A 24,094-nucleotide genomic window follows, 5' to 3' on the forward strand; every position below is an offset into this window, starting at 1 on the left:
GCTCCCTTCACCTCTGGTGTCCACCATTTGGTTCGGGGATTACCACTACGGCAGGCACCAACCACCTTGCGGCCGCAGCTCAATGCAGCAGCTTCGGCAATGGAGGCGCTGAACATGGTCCATTCGGACTCAATGTCCCCCGCCTCCCTCGGAATGCTGTTGAAGCTCTGCCGGAGGTGTGCGTTGAAGATCTCGCAGACTGGGGCCTCTGCTAGTCGTTCCCAGCACACCCTCACTACGCGTTTAGGTGCACCAGGTCTGTCCAGCGTCCTCCCCCGCCACCTGATCCAACTCACCACCAGGTGGTGATCAGTTGACAGCTCAGCCCCTCTCTTTACCCAGAAGCAGAAGTTTCTAATTCGATTTTTTTTACATGTTCTTTTTTCTTTTTAAATTACGGATTTACTTTGCTAAAATTAGAAGTTCAAAAATAGATAAAAAAAATACCAGATGGCAGATTAAGTGAACCCCTCCCAACATCTGCTGTCTGGATGTTTGTGAGGAACCTTGGAGTCATTTTTAAGCAGAGCTTTTCCATTAACCTGCACGTTATACATATAACTGAGACTGCCTGTTTTAATCAGCACAGAAATTATTATTACCTGTAAGTACTTATTACTGTTTTAAAAATTTCCTGAAAAGCTTTAAGATGATCCAAAACGTGACAGGAAGAACACTGAAAACTGCCACCTTGTTAAATCCAGAACTGAAATGAAAAATTGTATTCCTCACATTCAATGTCCTGCATGATCAGGCCCCATCGTAACTTCAACATGTCACATAACCCCAACAGAACACTCAGCCTTGTGTGAGTTTCTAAAAGCTGGATGGGAGGCAAAGCCTTCAGCTTTCAGGCCCCTCTACTGTTGAATCAGCTCCCAGTCTGGATTTGTGAGACAGACCTGTCTTTTAAGATTAGATTTAAACTTTTGTTAAAGCTTATAAGTAGTGGTTAGTTATGCTGCTATAATCTCAGGATGCTGAGAGCTTCCCATGATTAACTGAGCATTTTGTTCTCACCTCTTTTCTCTCGCCGTGGATTTATAAGTTTCAAGTTTATTCATTTATATAGTGCGGTGGCCCCTAGAGACAAATAACGTACAAACTCCAAAACACTTGCAAACTCCAAAACACTTGCAAAACACAACGGAAGTGCTCCAGGACGCTAGGGGCAGTGTTGAGCTTTTGTTACCTAGTAACTACACAAGCCAGGAAGTACCAATGACCGGATTTGGGCTGTATCCCAATTCAGGGTCTGCATTTTAAGGCTGATTACGTCACAGCGACACGACGAAGGCTGTCCCAATTCAAAGGCTGCTCGAAATGCAGCCCTCAAATGCGTCCTTAATTTCCCTGAATTTTAAGGATGGGTCGGTGTAGCCTTCATGGCCCAACATATCCCAGATTTCATAGCGTGGTGGTGTGGATAATTTTGCCGAAAAAAACGGCGGAAGCGGAGTAAACTTTCAGAAGTAAGTACTGAATATTATGTCACTTATTTATGCGCAAATGTTTTTATAATGAAGAACATTAAAACATTACTGTTGGCCACATGTCGGGAAAGTTATGTGACATTAGCGATGTTTGTACTAACTTGGTTTTAAAGCCTTTACTTTAAAATATACGCCGTTCAATAGTTGACGTTAATCTTACAGAGAATGTGATGATTTTGTGGATAATTAAAGTCAGTCATATATCCACAAACACAACAAGCTGAAAGTCAGTGATGCTGCTCGGTTTGCAGTCCTGAATATCACGGCACAAGCAGGATTCACTGCACTGTTAATGTTAGCTATGTTATATTGCTGCCTCTGTTCGGTGGTGTCGAGCCAAACGGACTTTAACGTGTGTTTGAACGAGCTGATGGTTCACTCGTTAAGCTGAAAGAAAGATGCTTTAATCACAGGAGTCACACGTGTCCACTGTACCATCTGGGAACTCTTCTCGTTTCGTAATAACACAGTCCTCCTTCTCTTGTGCTGTTTTGTAGCAGTGTAAACACCTGAGACTGTCACCTGTCTGTCTGTCCTGCACTCTCTCTCTGTTTCTTTCTCTCTGATTGTGGAATAAAAGTATGAACATGTATTTATAAGTTACACTTGTGTTTGAATCCTGCAGCTTATCACACATTTGATTTCCATGTGTGACAACTGCAAGTGTCCAGAGTGAGGACAGACTGAGGGACCCACTGCTGCACATCATCTGTGAGGCTTTGCACCCCTGATGATCCACCAGGACAAACTCAGCAGTGTGTGAGGAAGAGGAGGAGGAAGAGCCAGCAGCAGCTGACAGATGGAGAGAATAGACAGACTGTTCCCTGTTTGTGAAGGACTGCTAGGAAAGTTTAGAATAACTAATTGTCTGTCCTGAATCAGTCTTATTAGGTAATGTTCAAATAATTTGATCATTCCAGTGTTTTCAGTGTGGGAGAAAGTACTCAGGGCCTTCAAGTTACACACTATGAAAGGAAGAAACAAGTTTAATGTTCAGAAACCTAAAGTATGTATCAGCAGCAGAATGGAGCTAAAAATAAATGTTTGTTTCAGTTCTATGAAGCTTTGAGTATTTTGGATCAGTAGTACTGCTGTGTTTGTTGCATCATATTGCTGTAATTGTTTATATGCTTTATATATTCTGAGGTAAGTTGATCTATAGTGTACGGAAGCATAGAGCTGCCACCCAGGCAAAAGAAAAATACAAGTGTATCACGTTAACGTGAAAGGTTTATTGTTCTAACAAGTTACTTTTCCTGTTTGTACAATACAAAGTGCCAGTTCTGAAGAGCGTGAGCTCTCCACACCTACCATGGATTTGCGTTTCCGAACGCAACACGTTTTACGTTCTTACAATAAAAATGTTATTGTAATGGTATTTTTTTTACGTTTGTACAATATATGATCACGTTCGTACAATATAATATTTATATTGTACGAACGTGATGATTATGTATATTGTAATAACGTGATATTATGTTGTTCAAACGTGAAAAGTATATTGTACAAACATGATAGTATATTGTACAAACAGGAAAAGTATCTTGTTAGAACAATAAACTTTTCACGTTATAACGTGATACACTTCTATTTTTCTTTTGCCTGGATGGCAGCTCTACGCTTCCGTAATAGTGTTACATCATATTCTATAAGGATGTTATGTGTTTGTTTACTTTCTGCCCAGTTTGACCCATTTAGCAGAAGTCAGCCTGTTTAAGGCTCTGATATCTATTCTGTATGACTTAAAGCAGTTATGACATGGTCTGATTTTCTCACCCAGTAAAGGAATATTCAATATATCAGTCTACTCTTCATTTTATCAGAAACAGTTATCACAGCTTGTACATTTTCTTTTTATAAATATATGTAAGCAATGAGCCAAATTTAGTAATGCCAATATCCTGAAGGAACAACATTTGTCTCTTATATATGATACACCTATATATGCACTGTCAAAGATACTTGTCTTTGAGTGAAGATTTAAGGTGATAAGACATAAATAACTGCAACTTGAATCTGTACTGAGGCTCAGTATTTGACACAGAGTTGTTCACTGCTGTAATAGCTAATAATGATTAATATAATAACTATAATATTGGCCATATTATATTTACATTACCAAAGTGATATGACTTTAGTCTCATGAACAACATTAGCTAATTGTTATTTAGTAACTAATCTTAAATGACTGTTCAGTACAGAAATGAAGCCCAAAAATCATGTTTTACTGTCCTGTGGTCTCAGCCTCAGATACTTATTAAATCACACAAAGCTCTTGTAGAAACAAACAAACAAATGAACAAAATATGTTTTCCTTCATTTCTGTCAAACAAAGTTGTATGACACGTTTCCAGCGGTTAGTATCATGGTTGCTAGGCAACCTGGGAAGCGCTACGGAGACTAGACCGTCCCACAGACAAACTTGCCGTTTATTTTGCAAATCGAGCTCAACACTGCCCCTAGCGTCCTGGAGCACTTCCGTTGTGTTTTGGAATTTGCATGTGTTTTGGATTTTGCAAGTGTTTTGGAGTTTGCAAGTGTTTTGGAGTTTGCACGTGTTTTGGAGTTTGCAAGTGTTTTGGAGTTTGTACGTGCTTTGTCTCTAGGGGCCACCATAATATAGCACTTTAAAAACAACAGTTGTTGACCAAAGTACTGTACAATAACACAGTCAAAGCAGAAGACATACCAAGTAAAATAGAATATAGATTAAGAAAAAATAGAATCATGGAAAGAACAATAGAAACAGACTCCTCTTGATTTAAAAGCCAGAGAGTAAAAGTGGGTCTTTAGATGGGTTTTGAAAGTCTCCAGTGTTGGAGAGGTCCTGGTATGCCAGGGCAATGAGTTCCATAATTTAGGAGCAGTCACAGCAAATGCCCGGTCTCCTCTGTGTTTTAACCTCAACCTTGGGACAACCAAAAGCATTCAATATGTAGGGGCTTGGCCATGTAATGTCTTAAAAACAAGTGTTAAAATTTTAAAATCAATTCGAAAGCTGACTGGTAGCCAATGTAATGATGCAAGTATGGGAGATATGTGATCCCGCTTGCGTGTCCCAGTTAGGAGCCGTGCTGCAGCGTTTTGGACTAGCTGCAGTCGGCCAATTAATGTAGCGGTAATAACAGAATAGAGGCTATTACAGAAGTCGAGACGAGATGAGATGAAGGCATGGATCGCTTTCTCAAAATCTCTGAAGCCACTACTGTATGACTTGATGCGTCAAGCTAAAGCAGAGATGAGTGACCTCAGTTCTTCAGACTGAAGAATTCGCTTTTTTTCTCCCACTAAAACATTACATCCAGATTAACAGCATCAACCTTTTGGGACTGCTGTATGGCATTCGATTTTATCCTTACTGTCCCAGCTTGTGTTTCACCCTTAGTCTCTGTAGTGGAATTACGTTGTTGTCCCTCCCTGAGCCTTCCTATCAATAAAAGGGAGTTCTTCCTTCCCACCATTGCCAAGTGTGGCTCATAGGAAACTGATTGTTGATTGTTGTGGTTCAATCTGTCGTGATCTGCAGGGAATGCAGATCATGTGTTGTAAACTGGAGCCAAAAGCAAAAGGTTGATGATAAAGTACAAAATAAAGATAAGAAAAGAATACAAGAGGAAACGGAAAAGCCAGTTGCAAAACTGAAACCGAAACTGGAAAAGAAATTGGGGAAAATGAACACCTGAGAACACGAGGGAAAGGTGACTGAGACACAAGTGGAGACGCAGGGGAAAACCTCACAGCAGAATGGCATTAAACCAAGGAAGCAAAACAAACCACAATGCACACGTGATGAGAGATCACCAAAATAAAACAGGAAGCATGACCGCTGAGACTGAGATAAACAAACACAAATGCACGATGGACCACATACAGGGGACGCTAGGAAGAACATACAGAGACAAGACTAAGATGAACACGGGAGGGGACAAACTAGGAGCTAGAAACACGAATAACTAAACAATTAAACACTGAAAATACTAAACTACAAGAGATGTAACAGGAGTTCTCGAATAATACATGAAAAGGAAACTTAACAACCTAAAGATATTTAAACAGAACCTGAAAAATCAAACACCAAAAAACTCTATTTGAAGCTGTAGAGTCTGATGGTGTGTTGTGACACTGCATAAGTAAAAGTGAATGAACAGTTAAAGAATTGCTTTTGCACGAGTGTCCCAGGACAACAGGAAGCAGCACTCATCTGCCATGTTGTTTTTAGAACCAGAGGAAACCTGTGAATGGGTCCACAGCTTTCCACAGGTGGTTCTGTGAATGCAGACTCTACACAGGGATTTACTGAAGCTTGAACCCAGGAACATCTTGCTTTAAACGGTACTAATCACTGAGCCACCGTGCGTGAAATTACAGTGCAAACAACTATGCCTTAGTTGCTACTGAGAAAACCTTCCATAAACCATCACAGTTTGAGACCTGCACAACCATTAGATCAGATTCTGTGGTTTTTAATGGCTTTTTGCATGTTGCCTACATTACTGCTCAGAACAAATTGCCGTTCCGCCTTCGTTAAACATTTTATGTGCACTTCAAGTGCAGACGTTTTTTTTTTTTTGCTTCCCGGAACGAGCACGAACATAGTGAGAATTTAAAACAGAATAAGTTAAATGAGTTGACTGTGTGTCCGGTCACTCTTGTGCTGTAGGAACACATCTTCTTCATCCACAAATTTAAAGTCAAATCAACAAAACTGGGAGAGTTTTCGCCACAAAAGCACAGAAGCGCTGCATCGCAACTACAACTTTAAAGCGGGTTTATTGAGAAATATTGAGCAGTCTGAGCTGTGCAGGTGGAGGTGTGCGTGTTTTTTCAGTGTGGTAAGGGTACAGAGGAAGAATAAAGAAGAACGAAATGAAGCTGCAGAAACAATGGGGAGAAAAGAGAGAATTTAAAGACAGAGAGCAAGAGCAGCATCGGTAAATCCGGTCACTTACTTCTACCTCACCTCCCAATCGATGTGCTTGACCTTTTCTGTTCTCTCGGTTATCAGCAGTGGCGAGTCTCTCCGTCGTCGCCTCTCTCTTTGGCTCTCCCTCCTGCTGTACCAAAACCTCTGTCATCTGTCACTCCACACCTCCGGAGCGAGGGATCAGCAGCATCATCCATCTGCCTGCAGTGAAAGAGGGAGGAAAAGGGCAAAAAAAAGGAAGAGAAAAACGAGGTATTGACTTTTTGATGCTCATTTGTAAAACATTTCAGTTCAAAACAGAGGTAAAAGTGAGTGAAAACACAAAACCACACTAACTCCTACACACACCCACACTCCAGCAGCAACACCACAACTGAATGTACCATTAATCGTCGGTTCTTTCATCCAGCACAAGCACAGTGGCACTGAATAAAGACTTCTATTATTTTTAGGAGCTAGAAACATCAGAAAAGCAGGAAAAGGCACTTAGCTAAATGTGTGTAGTATGTTATGTGGAATAAATTGCAAACATGGTAGAGAGCATCAATTTTAACTGTGTGAAATAAGATAAATCCTATTTAGGGCTCTCTGTTTGCCTGTGTTACTAATGTTGCTGTTCAGTACGTGAGAATATTAAACAAACTCATTATATGTCGTTATCTTCATACGAAGTTTGTCTACACATTTAATCCCTGAGATATCTTAGTATAAGAAAAATAAGCGCAGGTTCAACAGTACATTTTAGTTTTTCTACATGTTAAAGAAATACTGCTGTAGTAAATGAAGAAACTGCTGATTGCTCATTGGCCAAATGGTCCTGTAATTATAAAACTGAAAATCTGTTCTGTTATTTGTTTTTTGTTGACCCACTGTAAAAAAATAAAATAAAAATAACAGAAATGTTGATAATCAGAGGTAAAACTAAACCTTCTGCTATCTGAAAATCTTCTTAAAATATATTTAATAGTTTGAACTCTTTGCCAGGACAGTTACAGTGGGGCAAAAAAGTATTTAGTCAGCCACCGATTGTGCAAGTTCCCCCACTTAAAATGATGACAGAGGTCAGTAATTTGCACCAGAGGTACACTTCAACTGTGAGAGACAGAATGTGAAAAAAAAATCCATGAATTCACATGGTAGGATTTGTAAAGAATTTATTCGTAAATCAGGGTGGAAAATAAGTATTTGGTCAATAACAAAAATACAACTCAATACTTTGTAACATAACCTTTGTTGGCAATAACAGAGGTCAAACGTTTACTATAGGTCTTTACCAGGTTTGCACACACAGTAGCTGGTATTTTGGCCCATTCCTCCATGCAGATCTTCTCAAGAGCAGTGATGTTTTGGGGCTGTCGCCGAGCAACACGGACTTTCAACTCCCGCCACAGATTTTCTATGGGGTTGAGGTCTGGAGACTGGCTAGGCCACTCCAGGACTTTCAAATGCTTCTTACGGAGCCACTCCTTTGTTGCCCGGGCGGTGTGTTTTGGATCATTGTCATGTTGGAAGACCCAGCCTCGTTTCATCTTCAAAGTTCTCACTGATGGAAGGAGGTTTTGGCTCAAAATCTCACGATACTTGGCCCCATTCATTCTGTCCTTAACACGGATCAGTCGTCCTGTCCCCTTGGCAGAAAAACAGCCCCATAGCATGATGTTTCCACCCCCATGCTTCACAGTAGGTATGGTGTTCTTGGGATGCAACTCAGTATTCTTCTTCCTCCAAACACGACGAGTTGAGTTTATACCAAAAAGTTTGGTATAAACTTTGGTTTCATCTGACCACATGACATTCTCCCAATCCTCTGCTGTATCATCCATGTGCTCTCTGGCAAACTTCAGACGGGCCTGGACATGCACTGGCTTCAGCAGCGGAACACGTCTGGCACTGCGGGATTTGATTCCCTGCCGTTGTAGTGTGTTACTGATGGTGACCTTTGTTACTTTGGTCCCAGCTCTCTGCAGGTCATTCACCAGGTCCCCCCGTGTGGTTCTGGGATCTTTGCTCACCGTTCTCATGATCATTTTGACCCCACGGGATGAGATCTTGCGTGGAGCCCCAGATCGAGGGAGATTATCAGTGGTCTTGTATGTCTTCCATTTTCTGATGATTGCTCCCACAGTTGATTTTTTCACACCAAGCTGCTTGCCTATTGCAGATTCACTCTTCCCAGTCTGGTGCAGGTCTACAATTCTTTTCCTGGTGTCCTTCGAAAGCTCTTTGGTCTTGGCCATGGCGGAGTTTGGAGTCTGACTGGTTGAGGCTGTGGACAGGTGTCTTTTATACAGATGATGAGGTCAAACAGGTGCCATTCATACAGGTAATGAGTGGGGGACAGAAAAGCTTCTTACAGAAGACGTTACAGGTCTGTGAGAGCCAGGGATTTTCCTTGTTTGAGGTGACCAAATACTTATTTTCCACCCTGATTTACGAATAAATTCTTTACAAATCCTACCATGTGAATTCATGGATTTTTTTTTCACATTCTGTCTCTCACAGTTGAAGTGTACCTCTGGTGCAAATTACTGACCTCTGTCATCATTTTAAGTGGGGGAACTTGCACAATCGGTGGCTGACTAAATACTTTTTTGCCCCACTGTATGGCCGTCAGGCCTTATGTTTGACACCAAAAATGAAATCAATACAATTCAGTTTTATTTACATGGTGCCAAAGCAAAACAGTGTTTATAGGACATTATATCCTTATACATGTTCAGTGGTATTTTCTGATTCATGTTATTCGTCACGCATCTTTAAAAAAATATGTTTGTTGTTATGAATATTTTCAGGAAAAAATTGTTTAATGTGAAACACACGGGGCCCACAAGTTGAAGTTGAAAAAGTATGTGTTCAAGAACTTTTTATCATAGATTTCTTTTATTTTATTGATTTCTTTTCTTACTACCTTTTCTAGACGGCAAAAAAAAAAAAAAATATTTATGAGTTTTTAGAGTTGGAAGACGTTTTCTTCCAACTCTAGGTTTCTGAGCTCAGCCTTAGAGATAAGTCGAGGCTCTCAGTCAGTCAGGAGGGGTCCTCTGCACAATCAGGCACGACTGGGACACCAAGTGAGTGCCTCCTAGGTTAGGTGTTTCCAGCATTTTGTACTGGGAGGAGGCCCCAAGGTAGACCCAGGGCGCACTGGAGAGGTTAGATATCTCGACAGGCTCGGGAATGCCCTGGTTCTCCCCCGGAAGAGATGGACGAGGTGGGTGGTAGGTCCAGGTGTCTCTGCTTAAACTGCTGCCCCCATGATCTGAACCCAGATAAGTAACGCAAATTAAATGGATGGAAAAAGCTGCAATTTTTAACCAACCACCCACAATATAAAGCACATTGAGGAGACTGTGGTTGTGATTCGGCACCATATAGATAAACTGAATTAAACTGAACACATTAAGAGGACAATAACTCACACTTAGTAGAGTTTTTTGAAAGCTGGATGGGAAAAAGTGACAAAAATCCAACAATGTCTCAAACTAAGTTAGGAGAAATTCAGATATGGTACTTTGTTCTTTCTTGATGAAATTTTGGTTGATCATTTGGTTAAAACTGCCACCTAAGCCTCACTGAAGCACAGTGAAATAAGTGATAACTTCAAGGTGTTCAAATCACATTACTACCAATCAGCACCCAGGCCTGTGTACAGGCCGGTCCCATATGTGTAACAGTGACGCTATTTGATGCAGCTCTGACATAAAAATCAAATGTTGTGCTCCATGTGGCATGCGTTGGATGGATATGGATTGTGTTTAAATGTCACACGGGTCATTTCCATCAGCGTGGTCACTAAGCCATGAGGCCACATAATGGACTGGACAGATGGAGCAACGTTACAACAATAAGACAGACTGGCTGGAGTCAGTCTGCCAGGTGGGTTAAATAACAGAAAGAGACGCTGAAAGAGTTAGAAGCCAAAGAAACCCACTGTTAAAAGCTAACATTGAAAAGCTACCCTGAAAGAAGATGACTGTGTGTGGTGTTGCAGTTTAAGGAATATAAAGCCAATACATTATCTTGAAACGGGAGGTTCTGCATTGCTCGATTTCTCTTGACGAAGTGGATTAGTGTGTGTAAATATCGTACTTGGCAGACAAATTAATGGCACATTCAACACTCCAAACAGAAATCCTGACACTCTGCAATAATTAAACATTTAAAGAGGATCCAAAAGGCAGTTATCTCACAGCGAGCCAAGCTTATGTAAAAGCCTATCCTTCACAGCTCAAAGTGTTACAGAAGGGAGGGACAAGAATGGGGGAAAAAAAGTCATAATTAAGTCTGTAATATAATCCCGAAACACCTAAATCCCACAGAAAATTATTTTTCTTACAGGTCTATTTCCTTTGACTCCATTATACCGTATGTACATGTGCTTATAGCCCTGGGAGTCTTATTTTAAAGCAAATACATTCAAATATATGCGGGAATAGGAAACCAACACGCTCGAGGCATAAGAACCGAAGTCGCACGAGTGACATTTGGGATGAATTCACAGAGCGCCTACTAACCACAGCAACAGCTGGTAAAAGTGACACACAGACATCAACAGATGCCATTTTGGCAGAGCTGAACAAAACAGACTGGAAACGTGAAGGATCCAAAGCCAGCTTTATGATGGAGCTCCTCTGATGTTTGGGAAAAGGGAAGCATAGCGACCTCTAAGAAAAGTACTGACAAAACTGCTCATCCTCTCTATAACGCCTGATTTATGCTTCTTTGCCATAACCTTCAACGCCTTTCAGTCGTTGACTTGAAACATAGCTCTGCTTCTCGGGGGGTGCACCTCAGGATACTTGGAAGGTTATGGCATAGAGTTAAAAGGCGTTTCCAGTTACATCGTAAGTCATGACGTAGATTTCCTGCTGAAGCGTAATTCACCCATAAGGCTGCTTCACCACAGCAGACCAATACAGCTTGCATGGAGAAGCTAATTTTCCACTCTGAGAAAAACCTGTTGGTTCAGTTCACGTCTCATAGAGAGAATGCACAAGTGAGTGGAAGGACGGCGCACTTAGGAGACTCTCCTATAGACGTCTATTTGACTTTAATGCCTTGCTTTCATTCAGTAATTACTATGGACAACATTGTAAAAGTGCAGGATTGTATCTTCACCACTAGTCTTGAGCTGCTCGTAGATTTACCTGGTAGAAATTCAAAGAAGCTTGTGTAACAGTGTTAGGGTAATACCGATGGTAGTTCGAGAGATAGATCGATAAAACTCAGAAACGACATGAAAATCTCAGGTGGAGGTAGCAACGAAGTGCAATGATGTTGTGAAACCTGGCATGCCCCAATGAATGTATTCACATTATGGTGGTGAAAGTGCAATGATTCATATTTCATGTAGCTGTAATCTCAGATGTTCCCACAGTAAGTTGTGCAGCAGCTGAGTTTAATGAAAAAATCTGGAGAGAGGTCAGAAGAGTGCAACAGAAGGGAACGAGCAGTAAAGGGAAAGTGCTGAACCCTCTTCAAATCAGATCTTCTCATTGATGGGACTTTGTAGGTGGTAATCACTCCCATTGAGATCACCAGGGGGAGACCTGCTGTACCTACTAGCAGGCAATTAATTACCCAGATTTTTGCTGCTTTTTCAACATGAAGCAACAGTCAGTGTTATTTATATAGTGCTAAATCCCAACAGGAAATGCCTCAAGGTGTTTTATATGATAAGGTAAAGACCCTACAATAACAATAATAATATAATCTGCTCTGGAGGTTTTGTACACCTCCTAAAATGAGGTGTACAAAACAAGTAACGATTAGTGCTGTTAAAATAACGTTAACACCATAACTACATTAACGCGGCAAACCTCCGTTAGCAAGTTAACGCGGCTTGCCCCCTGTGAGGGCTGCACGGTTAGCTCGTTAAAGCGTTGCAGCCCCTCGCACGGGTCGAGCCACGTTAATTCGCTAACGGAGATTTGCCATATTAATGCGGTTATGGTGTTAACGTTATTTTAATGATATTAACGCTGACAGCACTAGTAAGTCTGTATGTCTTTATATTTGCAGGTAAGGAAATACAAAATAGTAAATAGATTGACCTTGATCCACAGGGTTGAAGAGAAAGTAGGAAAGTTGACCAATAATCTCCATTATGTGTGTTTAGTCTGTAGCAGTGAAGCTAACTATTAGCAGCTAAAGCTAATTCACTAGTCCATTTGGAGACCTTGTGGCACTGTGGTGATTTTATACACAAACCTATCTGTAATCACAGTGAATTGAGATTTGGACTCACAGTATCTTTGGTTGATGTTGATTTCATTTACGCTACTGTAGGAAGTATGTGTTGTTTAGCATTAGACATCTAACCTCGCTAGCATTTGAAACCTAGCATGCCGAGCTAGTCTCAAGACAAAAGTATACAAAATGATGTACTATGTCTTTATACTTACAGATCATATTGTAAAGGCAGACTCATAAAGCCTCACTGGTGAGAAATTTAATTTAATCTAAGTGTGCAACAGTCGGTCAAAACTGCCCCACCCGGTGTGTCAATGGATCAACATCTTGCGCATAATGGTGAGAAGGTGAAGACAGCATCTTGTATAATGGTGATCCCAGGGGTCACCATTATACATAAGATGTCGATCTCTTTGGAGTTTTGACCTACGCAGGATGCATTCAGATTGTGAAGGGGTGGGAGTCGCATAACTGAAAGCTGTCAGTAATGCGACAGAACAGTTCACATCCCATCGGGATCTTTGTTTGACCGTAATATTATGCATTGCTGCATAAGCCTGTTAGTCGGCACAGGATTACTACTGACAACAACAGCTGTTCAATGAGTTAATAACAGAGGCCGAAGGCTGAAAGAGTCAAAAACAGGAAAATGTATTCTCTGCTGCTAATGACTGAAAGGCCATTAACAAAGAGTTGCGCTGCTAATGTAAAACCACATAATCCTTCCATCTGTGTGTCTGTGTGTCAGAGAGAGAAGGGATAGGGGGAGAGGGGATTTCTGAATGGGTGTGGGCATACTGATGCGTCAAAAGCATTGCTGTGCAGTGTGTAAAACCAGGCAGACAGATAACACACTGCAGCTCACTCCGACAAACAACATAGAGCAGAACAGAGCGCTCCTTAAATCGGTCGAGACTTTACGATTATACGCGGCAAACATACTCAGCTGTGTGAAAAAAGCCAGAGAAGAAAAGAAAGCCCAGCATTTGGACACTACAGAGAAAAGAGAAAGCTGCAGAGTGCAAAAATCCAGATTCAAAGCATAGGGAAGACAGATAATAGAAAGAAAAAACCAATGGGACGGTACCAGCGGCTCACTATGACAAAGCGTTAACTACCAACTTATTTTAAAAGAGAAGGAGATGAAGTAGGGGAAGGAGGAAATAAGTGAGGAATGAAACAGAGAGGAAAGAGGAGCTTCCTCACACTTTGGTTATTTTAATACACTCATGAAATGCACCTGAAACAGTTTTATGGCATAATCTTTATTAGCAAATGGAGTTTTCATTACACTTGCCATACAACTCGTAAATTCCTCTGCCCTGCACGCTTCTTTTTCTCTTTTTTCAGTCCAACCTTTCGACCCGGCAGCTAAGTTGAGTCCAGAGTGTTTTCCCTTGCAGTGTTTCCAAGGTTGAGACCGACCTTCGACCCTTTTAGTTTTTAGATGAAGACTCCTCGAGGTGCTCGGTAAAAATGGATGTCTGAACAGCAGCACTCGCCTGCTGAAGAACAGCCTGTAATATGATCAAACTCTTGAGGACAGCTGGCACAGTTATACCTTACCTCTTTGCTTGCAGGACAGCTGATGTGTTCATAACAAACTGAAAATGTCCATATTACCAAATGAGCCAGTTTTTACCCTACACTGTGGGCGGATTTCCATCTGCCGTCCCCGCTCAGTTATGAGAACAGCAAGTGGAAGCCTTCGTGTTATTTTTTATTACATTTAAAACACAAATCATAGAGGAGATTAGTGAAGAGAAGTTAACCTACACATGGATTTGACTGTTAAAATACAACCAATACACACAGTCAATACCCCGTACAGCATCAACAAGCTCTTCCAAGTTTGTGTGCTTTAGCCTTCTGACCAGATGGAGCTGTCTGCACCATCTCGTCAACGTCCTTCTGCTTATCACCACACCACACACTCTATCTACTAAACTTAAACAGATTCTGAAGTATGACTTCACTAACTTACCTACACAAGGTATTTCATATAGGGCCTTAATTTAAGTGCTTAATAAATAACATATTTCTTTTCTTAATGTGCCCCTAATACAAATAAAAGTGCAACTTGAGGCTCAATATCTGGTATCACTTTGGTATCCAGACTGGAGGAGCCGGGATCCAAAACCACTGATTAATGGACATCCCACAAAAGCTCCCAGGCCTCAGCTGCCCCCTGAAAAAGCTCTAAAAGTTATACGCTCATTGTAGAATTTATTTTGTGCTTTGAGGGGGAACAGAAAGACAAATGTGGCACAGATGAAAGAAAATGAAGATGTGAATGAAGAAAAGGTAGGAAAAAACTGGAAAAAGAAATCCAGGGTGGGGAAAACAAGAGCTGATAAGCAGGTTAAAGAAAATATCACCATAGTATTTACTTCCCCATATTGGGCAGTGTCAGCACGAACTTGTGCACTGCATTTTATGAGCGCATACTTCAACTGAAGGAGGAGAGAGTGGGGGAAAGTACAGAATACAGAGCGAACGAATCAACGCCCCACTGAAAGAGATGAATTCAGATCAAAACAGAAGGAGGCAGAAGACTGATTACAACTGAACTTTAGAAATGTCAAGAAAGAAAAGGCCATATTCATATCCACAAAAAGGTCAATAAATCAATGAAAAGACTTTCTAAATACTAGACACTTTCAATAATCTCTCTTATAAGGATTTAAGATCATGTGATGCGTTACCTGTGGTAATCTAGGTGGTGACTGCAACAACATGTAAGAAATCAGGACAGAAAGTGCTGTAGCAGAATGCTGAATGCGTAATTTATGCATATATGTCTTCTTAATGGCAAAAAAAGGTCTGCCTGAAGTGAATATAAATGCTGTTTTTACCATTTGGAGGAAATTGGACCTCATGTTGCCTCACTGCTTTTCTAAAGTGAGACGTTATGACTAATAATGGGAATCCAGGTTAAAGCCCAGAGACAGTTTCAAGCCTGCGTTGGTGGCAGATTTATATTCCCAAATAATAGAAATGTTATATGTCATGTGAACACGAGCCAAATGCTTTCTGATAGTAAAAAAACTCCTTGCAGTTGTGTGACATATAATTTGCCTCCCCAGGAAAACCTGCTAACGTGGGTTAATGATCAAAATGATGGGAGTGTCCTCCTGTAAAAAAGGAGGCGGTGAACGATGCTGGCAGCAAAGCATCTAACGATTTCTTTAAAAATGCTTTTTTAGTGTCTGTCTTCATCTCTCTCATCATGAGGAACTGCGTTGCGAAGACAGTCACCCACCACTCTGTTAGGTACACATTCAACTGCTCATTAATACAAACATCACATGACAGCATTTAGGTGTGTAGTCGTGTTCAAGAAGATCTGCTGAAGTTCAAACTGAGCATCAGAATGAGGAAGAAAGGTGATTTAAGTGACACTGAATGTGGCATGGTTGTTGGTACCTGTCACGATTCAGCTGTGTGGCAGGCAGGAAGTGGACCCAAACGCAAGCTCACAGAGGCAGGAATGAACTCAAAACACAGCTTTATTGCTGGAGGGAAACAGCGAAACAAACTGATAAGAAACTACACTGGGAAGCAATACACTAGCACACAGAGAAACACACGGCCATGAATGAGGGAGAATGCAACACCGAACTGAGGGAGACGCGGACATAAATATACAGAGGTTTAACGAGGGAAGTGGGAGCACAAGGGGAACACAGCTGACACAGATAATATTAACGAGACAGGGCAGGAGTGAACACAACATGATGCATACTGACGAGAGACTGTCAAAGTAAAACAGGAAGTACACAGAGGTTCAGACAGGAGGAGAGAGAGAGCACAGACATAATGGGCTGGGGAAAACATTGAATGAAACACAAGGAGGGGAGACGAGGGCTCACAGATACACAGAGGGGCACACAGGGGGTAAAAGTCACAAGGGGAAATCAAATAAGGAACAACTTAACAGAGCAACCCAGGAACCATGACCTAAATGAAGAACAAAATACAAGAATACATGAAAACTAAGAATGCTGGGCCAACATGGCCCAGGATCATGACAGTACCAATGGACTGGTTTGAATATTTTGCAAACTGCTGATGATCTGCTGGGATTTTCCCACACAACCAACACAAACCTTGAAGGTCTTCTGTGGTCTTCTGCGGCCACAGCAGCAGAAGACCACACCAGAGTGGTACCTGAAACTGAGGCTATAATTAACCCAAACTGCACAACAGAGAAAATCATTTCTTGGTTGGATAATTTACTGCATTCAGTTTAAAGGGTCAGAACTTGATGTAAATAACACAAAACATGGAGCCATCCTGTCTCATATCAGCGGTTCAGGTTGTTGTTTGTGTGGGGGGTATTTTCTTAGCACAGCTCTCAGTACTCATGTATCTCCATGTGAACCCCACGGCCTACCGGAGCATTGTTGTTGACCAATCCATCCCTTTATGACCACAGTGTGACATCTTCTGATGACTGCTTCCATAAGGATAACACACCATGTCTCAAAGCTCAAATAATCTCAAACTGGTTTCCTGAACATTACAGTAGGTTCACTGTACTCAAACGGCCTCCACAGTCAGCAGATCTCAGCAATCGAGCAACTTTGGGATGTAATTGAACAGGAGATTATCATCATGGTTGTATAGCCGACAAATCTACAGCAATTGTGTGATGCTGCCATGTCAGTGTGGACCAAAATCTCTGAGGAATGTTTCCAGCACTGTCATGAATCTGTGTCTCAAATAATTAAAGCAGCTCTGAAGTCAAAATGGGGTCCAACCCAGTACTAGTAAGGTGTAACTAATACAGTGGTTGGTGTGTTGCAAATTAGAAAACAACCATAAAACTTATCATGAACTAGTGGAAATAGTTTGAGATCATTTACGTACATAAAAGAACAAATATATTCCCATTAACATGCAGTTGCTGGTTTGTGGATTGCTCCATTTAAAAACATATGACTGGATAATGATCAGAGGTCCATCAATGCCAGTTTATGATTATTTTATATGCTGCCAGGTAGCTATGAAGATGTACTGGAGATTTATTCGTACATTGTACATTGTATGTTATTTCCCATATTTTTGGGATGCATAAAGACCGTTTCATATAAAGCTAGCAAATAAATGTATTGCAGTCAAAAGTAGTTTTTTATACTTGAACGCAGTACTAAGTAGCAGAAACTGTAAAAGAGGAATAGTAACACAACACTGTAATAAAGATAGTTAATAGGGATAGTTAATAAAGATAATTAAGTAAATGTAATTTGTCATCTTGTTAAATGTGTTGTATGATAGAAAAATGAAGTGACTGCACAGGTGCTAAGAACTGCAGTTCTTCTAAAGGCCTGTAGAGGGTGGCACCAAGTTCTGCTTCCACTCCCATGTTAGGAAGTCCAATATTACAGCATTACAAAGCATATTTGCAGCCTGGTACAAAAACTAATCTATACAGTTGAAGTTCCCCTTCAACTGTATAGATTAGTTTTTTATAACCCATCCATCTGGATACTGAACTGGAGGTCATGGTCAGTTTGACTGACAGGTGGTCCGACAGAGGGAGCTGAGTGGCGTCTGCTTGGCGTCACTTCTGCTATAAATGGAGTGAACTCAACCTCAGCACCCAGTGAACCGCTGGAGCGCCAAGACCAAAATCATAACTGACATATATCTGACAAAAAGTTGGGGCTACAGATTTGGTAAAGATGAATTCTAGTATTTCTTTATTCTGTTGCTTAATAATAATTAGCAGATACTGTACTTGTATCTGTGTGTTTCACGCATAAATTTTATGAATGGAGATTTGCCAGTTTAGCTTGTTAGCGTTAGCTGATAATTTTGCACCTAAAGCCATTATTGAAATACAAGGACTGAAGGATCCCAAAAACAAAAAAGGTACTTTAAAACCAGCCACGGATGCCACAGAGCCTGTACTGTGCGCACTCTCACCTTCACAGTAGCTGCCTGTGACTTTCTCTTTTCTTTGAGAATAAAGTTTCTTTTCATAATAAAAAAGCTGATCTAGTCCTCCAGTATAACTCTGATGAAAAGTTATGACATTCCAGCACAACAAAAGCCCTGTGGTTGTTTGAGCGCGTGCACGAAACTGCTTCAGCTCTAAGTTGACTCTTTAGTAAGTTTTTTGTTTGTCTTAGACTGTGTGTGTGTGTGTGTGTGTGTGTGTGTGTGTGTGTGTGTGTGTGTGTGTGTGTGTGTGTGTGTGTGTGTAATGCTGTCCAAAATTCCATTAAAGCGCAGTTGATGTGTCAACAGCAACGCCATAAAGCACAACAACAATTGGTGCTCTGGGTGAGCCTTGAAATAGAGGCAATCAAAAAAGAAATTTTACCCACTCAAATAGGTTTTAGAAATGGGCTTCCTCCTTGATTTATGTCCTGCTCAGCTAATGTTCCTCTTAGCTACAGAATCTTCAAGTAAAAAGAGACCTAGAGGTTGTCCTTAAGCGCATATTGGTCTTTCTGCTGACCCAAACGTTGGCTGGCTTGCTATATTTTTCTGGTAACTGGCTGCTTGAGGCATCAGATCTTCTGTAAGTTAAAATCTGTGGCTGGCTTTCAGCGTATTCATATTACAAGCAGAAATTTTCTCAAACTTATTGGATTTGTGTAATTGAAGCCTAGAATCAGTCAAAAGACTATAGAACTAAACATTACTAAATACTGGTAAAGTCTCAACTAACATTCATTCCTGCCTGTTGGTGCATAGCTGTTGAAACATGACCTTGTTGTTCAGTGACTAATACTTCATTTGATAACTTAAATGATTAGTTTTACATTTTTTGTGCGATGTGAAAAGCTGGCAAAGAATTAAACAACTCTGCAGTAAAACTCAGTGTTACAGCATTTTTTATTTTATGGCCAAAACTTAAATATTTTGATTCAACCTTACTACCTCAATCATCCACCTGTATGCCCACAATGTGCAGCCAGTGGGAATAATGCACCTAACCACTTCTTTCAGTGTCAGAAAAAATGAGCTGCATAAGGTTAAAATGGTCAATACTGTTTCTGCCGCCTGTTACAATACAGCTCATCTTTTCTGCAATGATATATATCATCAGTGAGTAACATATTTACAAAACTTGCATGAGTGGCTCCAGTGTTGCATACAAGTGACAAACTATGTAGACAGCGACTGCTTCTCTAGAAATAAAGGGGGTAAGTATGGTTGTGGCAAATGGCTATCCCTCCCCTTCTGCCCAAGCCTAATTCTGCTGGAGGTTTCTTCCTGTTAAATGGGAGTTTTACCTTCCCCCTTTTGCCAAATCCTTACTCAGTGGGGGTTCATCTGATTTTTGGAGTTCCCTGTAATATTGTAGGCTCTTTATCTTACAATATAAAGCACCTTGAGGCGACTGCTGTTGTCATTTGGCTCTATATAAATCAAATTTAATTCAGTTGAATGGTGCTGATAATCAAATGCACTTGATTAACTGATTATCAGCAAGTGTGACCACCTCTATAAAAGAAGTTCTCACAATGTGTTTGGTTGAAGCATTCAGATGTGTTCATAAAATGTCAAATTCCACCCGAGGTCAGACTGTGCAATGTTCAGACAAACTGCAAAAAAACCCTAAGAGCCACATCTCAGACTCTACAGGCCTTCGCATACTAAATGTTAAAGTTCATGTCAGTACAATTAAAAAGAATGAGCAAGCCTCTTCTAAAAAGACAATGACAGAACAGTGTCTCTGGAACAATGTCCTTTGGACAGATTAGACCAGGCACAGCAAATCACCCCTCCACCACCTCACATCAACTTGAAGCGTGGAGGGGTGATGATTTGGGTTTTCTCTGCAGCGACAGGACCTCGGCACCTTGGAGTCATTGAGTTGCCCATGAATACCTCTGTATACCAAAGTATATTAGAGCCAAATGTAAGGCATCTGTCTGACAGCTAAAGCTGGGCTGAAACTGGGTCATTCAACAGGACAATGATTCCAAGCACAGCAGCAGATCGAAAACAGAATGGTTGAAAAAGAAAAGAATCAAAGTGCTGCACTGGTCCAGTCAAAGTCCTGACCTCAACATGACTTAAATGTTGTGGTGGGACCTTAAGAGAGCTGCGTATAAACGAATCCCTGCACATATCAATGAACTGAAGCAACATTGTAAAGAAAAGTCGGCCAAAATTCCTCCACAACGATGTGACAGACTCATCAGGTCATACAGAAAACGACTACTTCAAGCAATTGCTGCTAAAGGTGGTTCTACTCACTCACAGGTTGTACCTGTTTTTTAACAGGAGTGTATAAAGTCTTATAAACACTTTCTTTTTCACATGGCTGCATTGTAAATTAATTCTCATTTTTGAGTGGCATTTGAAGACATCAAATAATTTCTATTAGGGCTTTGCACAACTGCAATTTGAACACGTTTTAAGTGGGAATCAAGACATAGTGTCTTTAAAAAAACCTGTGGCATCTTCAAGCTTCCTACTTACATTCGTTTCAAACAAAGGTTTAATATTTTATTCATTCATTATTCATGCATTAATTTTTTGTTGTCATTTGTTTTATTTGCAGCTATTTATCAAACTCTGTGTTCAAAATAAAATACACTGACAGATCTATCAGTACATATCCTGTTCTGGGAAAGTAATAAAGGAAGCGTTCCCTGAGGGAAATATATAGTGAGAAACAGAAAATAAAAGATGCTGTTGGACAAGTTGATTTCACACCAAAACGACACCACATGAGAAATGAGAGACTGAAGGTAAAATACAATGTGTGTTTTGTGTGTCTGTGTGCTTGATATATCCAGTCAGTAAGTCTGTTATATTTGTACTGGGTGAATTGTGAACACTTTAGGGTATCTGATAGTTGACAAACAGAACCAGTAATGCTGGGGAAAAATACAAAAACCATGTTTTATTTTTCGGACCATAAGGCGCACCGGATTATAAGGCGCATTAAGCGAAACAAAACAGTCAGATAAGTCAAACTTTACTTAACTCATTCTTCTTGTTTCCTCCACTTCTGTACCATTGATTCACTAGTGTTGGATTCTCTCGCAGCTGCTCTATTCCCATGTTGTTGCAGTATATTAATGACTAACCTCGTATTGTGGATGGATTATCTCAGTTGTTCTCCTGACTGAAGTTTGGTCCATTTAAAGCACTGGGAACCTTCACGTTAACTTTTATCGAGTGGAAAAAAACGTTAGTGTTCACTCTCCAGCTTTACTGTGTTTATGTTATGCTAACATAGCTGTGTCACTAGCGATCATGTAGCACATTATTATATACCTGCTAGTCCAACTTCATTAACCCTGAAAAAGTCACTGCTGTTTAGTTTTCTGTCTTCATTTATGTTGGAAGATGGAAGTGACAGCAGAGCTGTACGTTTGAATTTTTTCAGAAACTTCTCTGTGAGAACATGCTATATCATGTTTAGGTGCAAACTAGTGAGCTAACTTCCTGCTAACTTGTAACTCCGTTAAATTTATAAATTTTGTTTTCATGGATGCCTGGATGCTAAACTTAATTGTTACACCTGGTAAAGCAGGAACACTTTTTAACCAACCACAGGTTGTCAGGGAAAAATTAGTATTCGCTGACTGGCTCTGACTGGTTTGCTGTCAGTCAAAATTGATTGTTAAACCGCAGTCATAGTAGCTGTTAAAGGCTGCTGGCTGTCGCCTAGCAAAATTGATTGCAAAGAAGGTGCAGTACAGAAAATCTTCTCGTCATGGTGTTGTCACTAGCAGATTGGTACAGTAATTTGTCATTTGCACGAATGATGCTAACCTGTCTGCTAACACTTGCCAGTGAAATGGGAGTGAAACTGAAGAGTGCGATGCGCACAGGACATGGAGACCATTCACCTTCAAAATAAAGGTTTCGGCTCAGCTTTTAACATCTGCAAGGCACGTTGCAACCCAGTTCTACTCCAGTTTCTACCTTTTATGCCGCTTTTGACTCATTTGTCATATTTCTTATGCTTAATGTTTGTTCTTTTCTCTACTTTAAAAAAAAAACAAAACTTTCCATACATGCATGGAATGGAAAGTCCTGAAGTAGCACTTTCTACAAATTGCTGTGCAAAATCAAACAAACATAATATGTGTGAGCAATGTAATAGTCAAACATTTGTTCCAGTGGTGCTCGTAAGTCTTATGGAGCATAGCTTTCCATCCTGGAATGTACTGAAAGTGCATCACTTTCCCGACAGGACTATGTATAGCACACCAGATGGTGACCACTTGCGTGAACACAGTGTAAACTGTATGAGTGTATTTTCATCAGAGCAACTGGACCGCTCAAACAGATGTCCCAGATGGGCTTCTAATGCCTGCACTGCATAGCTAGTTGCTTCTTAATGGCTCCTCTGTCAGCTCTTCTAACAAGGGAGATAGTTACCGACCTTTATAGTGTTTCTATTTTAAAACCATCTTTGAAGCTTGTGTTTTCTTTGTCCTCTGTATGCAATGTCATCTAGTTTGTTAAAATACGCTTTTGTAATTTTCCTGTTTCCTTCTTCCTTTGACTGTAGTTGTTATTTTTGATCAAAATGTGTTTGCATTCCTGTGTGTGTGCGACCCTCTCCAACCTCTAAATCATCCGCTTACACTTTCAGCGTCAGAGGTGGTTTTGCCACAATGAGCCTTCCATTTACTGCAGAAATCCTCTTGGCCTTTACCTCCCTTCCCTCTTTTTTTTTTTTCAAACAACAGCAAGTGATGTTTTTTAGTTATTTTCATGAAATCGCTGAGCTTTACTGTTTTGTACTCTGTAAAATATTGGCTTTCATTAGTTGAACACAGCCACTGGGTGTAAAAACGGGAGAAAGGCTGCCTTTTTTCTTCTTTAGTTGTTTCCTGCAGTAGATTATGAGTGCTCTACTTTGTAAATGATGGCTCTGCTGCTGCTAATTTAATATATATTGAGTGGTAGCTAAGAAAGGGGAATTTTAACGACTCTGAAAATAAAGTTTGGAATTTTTTGTCTGGATCAAATGACTTTTTCATTATTGTACAGGGTGGGCCATTTATATGGATACACCGTAATAACACGGGAATGGTTGGTGATATTAAAGTCCTGTTTGTGGCACATTAGTATATGTGGGGGGGGGGGGGGGTTAGGGTTAGGGTTAGGGTAGGGTTAGGGTTCACGCAAAATCTTCTGCGTGAACTGAGGGTCCTGTTCCAATTTTTGTTTTGCCCATTCTGCAAATTCTGTGCGCCGATCTGGGTCATCCTTGTTGAGATGCTGCAGTAGCTGGAGTTTGTAAGGGTGCCATTTGTGAGTAGCTAATTTCCGCCGAAGGGATGTTTGACTAATGTCACTCTCCAGTGACATGCGGCGAGTGCTGCGCTGTGGGCTCTTGCTGAATGAAGCTAGGACAGCCACTGATGTTTCTTCATTAGTGACAGTTTTCTTGCGTCCACATTTTGGCAAATCCAACACTGAACCAGTTTCACGAAACTTAGCAAGCAGTTTGCTGACTGTAGCATGGCAGATGGGTGGTCTCGTAGTGTGTCTT

The 24,094-nt window shown here is 40.7% G+C and overlaps 1 protein-coding gene across 7 annotated transcripts in view; it reads right to left on the bottom strand.

The window, feature by feature from the left end:
- htr2cl1 (5-hydroxytryptamine (serotonin) receptor 2C, G protein-coupled-like 1) overlaps positions 1 to 24,094 on the bottom strand; it is a 345,669-nt gene that overhangs the window by 163,965 nt on the left and 157,610 nt on the right. For 4 of the 7 annotated variants that reach the window (XM_085153790.1, XM_085153788.1, XM_085153789.1 and 1 more), the window contains one exon: positions 6,443 to 6,618. The exons of 1 other annotated variant lie outside the window; for it this stretch is intronic. The gene's annotated coding sequence lies outside the window, so the exon portion shown is untranslated. The remainder of the gene's footprint in view (positions 1 to 6,442; positions 6,619 to 24,094) is intronic. 2 more of the 7 variants (XM_085153787.1, XM_085153786.1) reach the window with 2 other exon arrangements.

The sequence above is a fragment of the Neolamprologus multifasciatus genome, chromosome 3 (assembly GCF_963576455.1).
Source record: "Neolamprologus multifasciatus chromosome 3, fNeoMul1.2, whole genome shotgun sequence".
NCBI lineage: Eukaryota > Metazoa > Chordata > Actinopteri > Cichliformes > Cichlidae > Neolamprologus > Neolamprologus multifasciatus.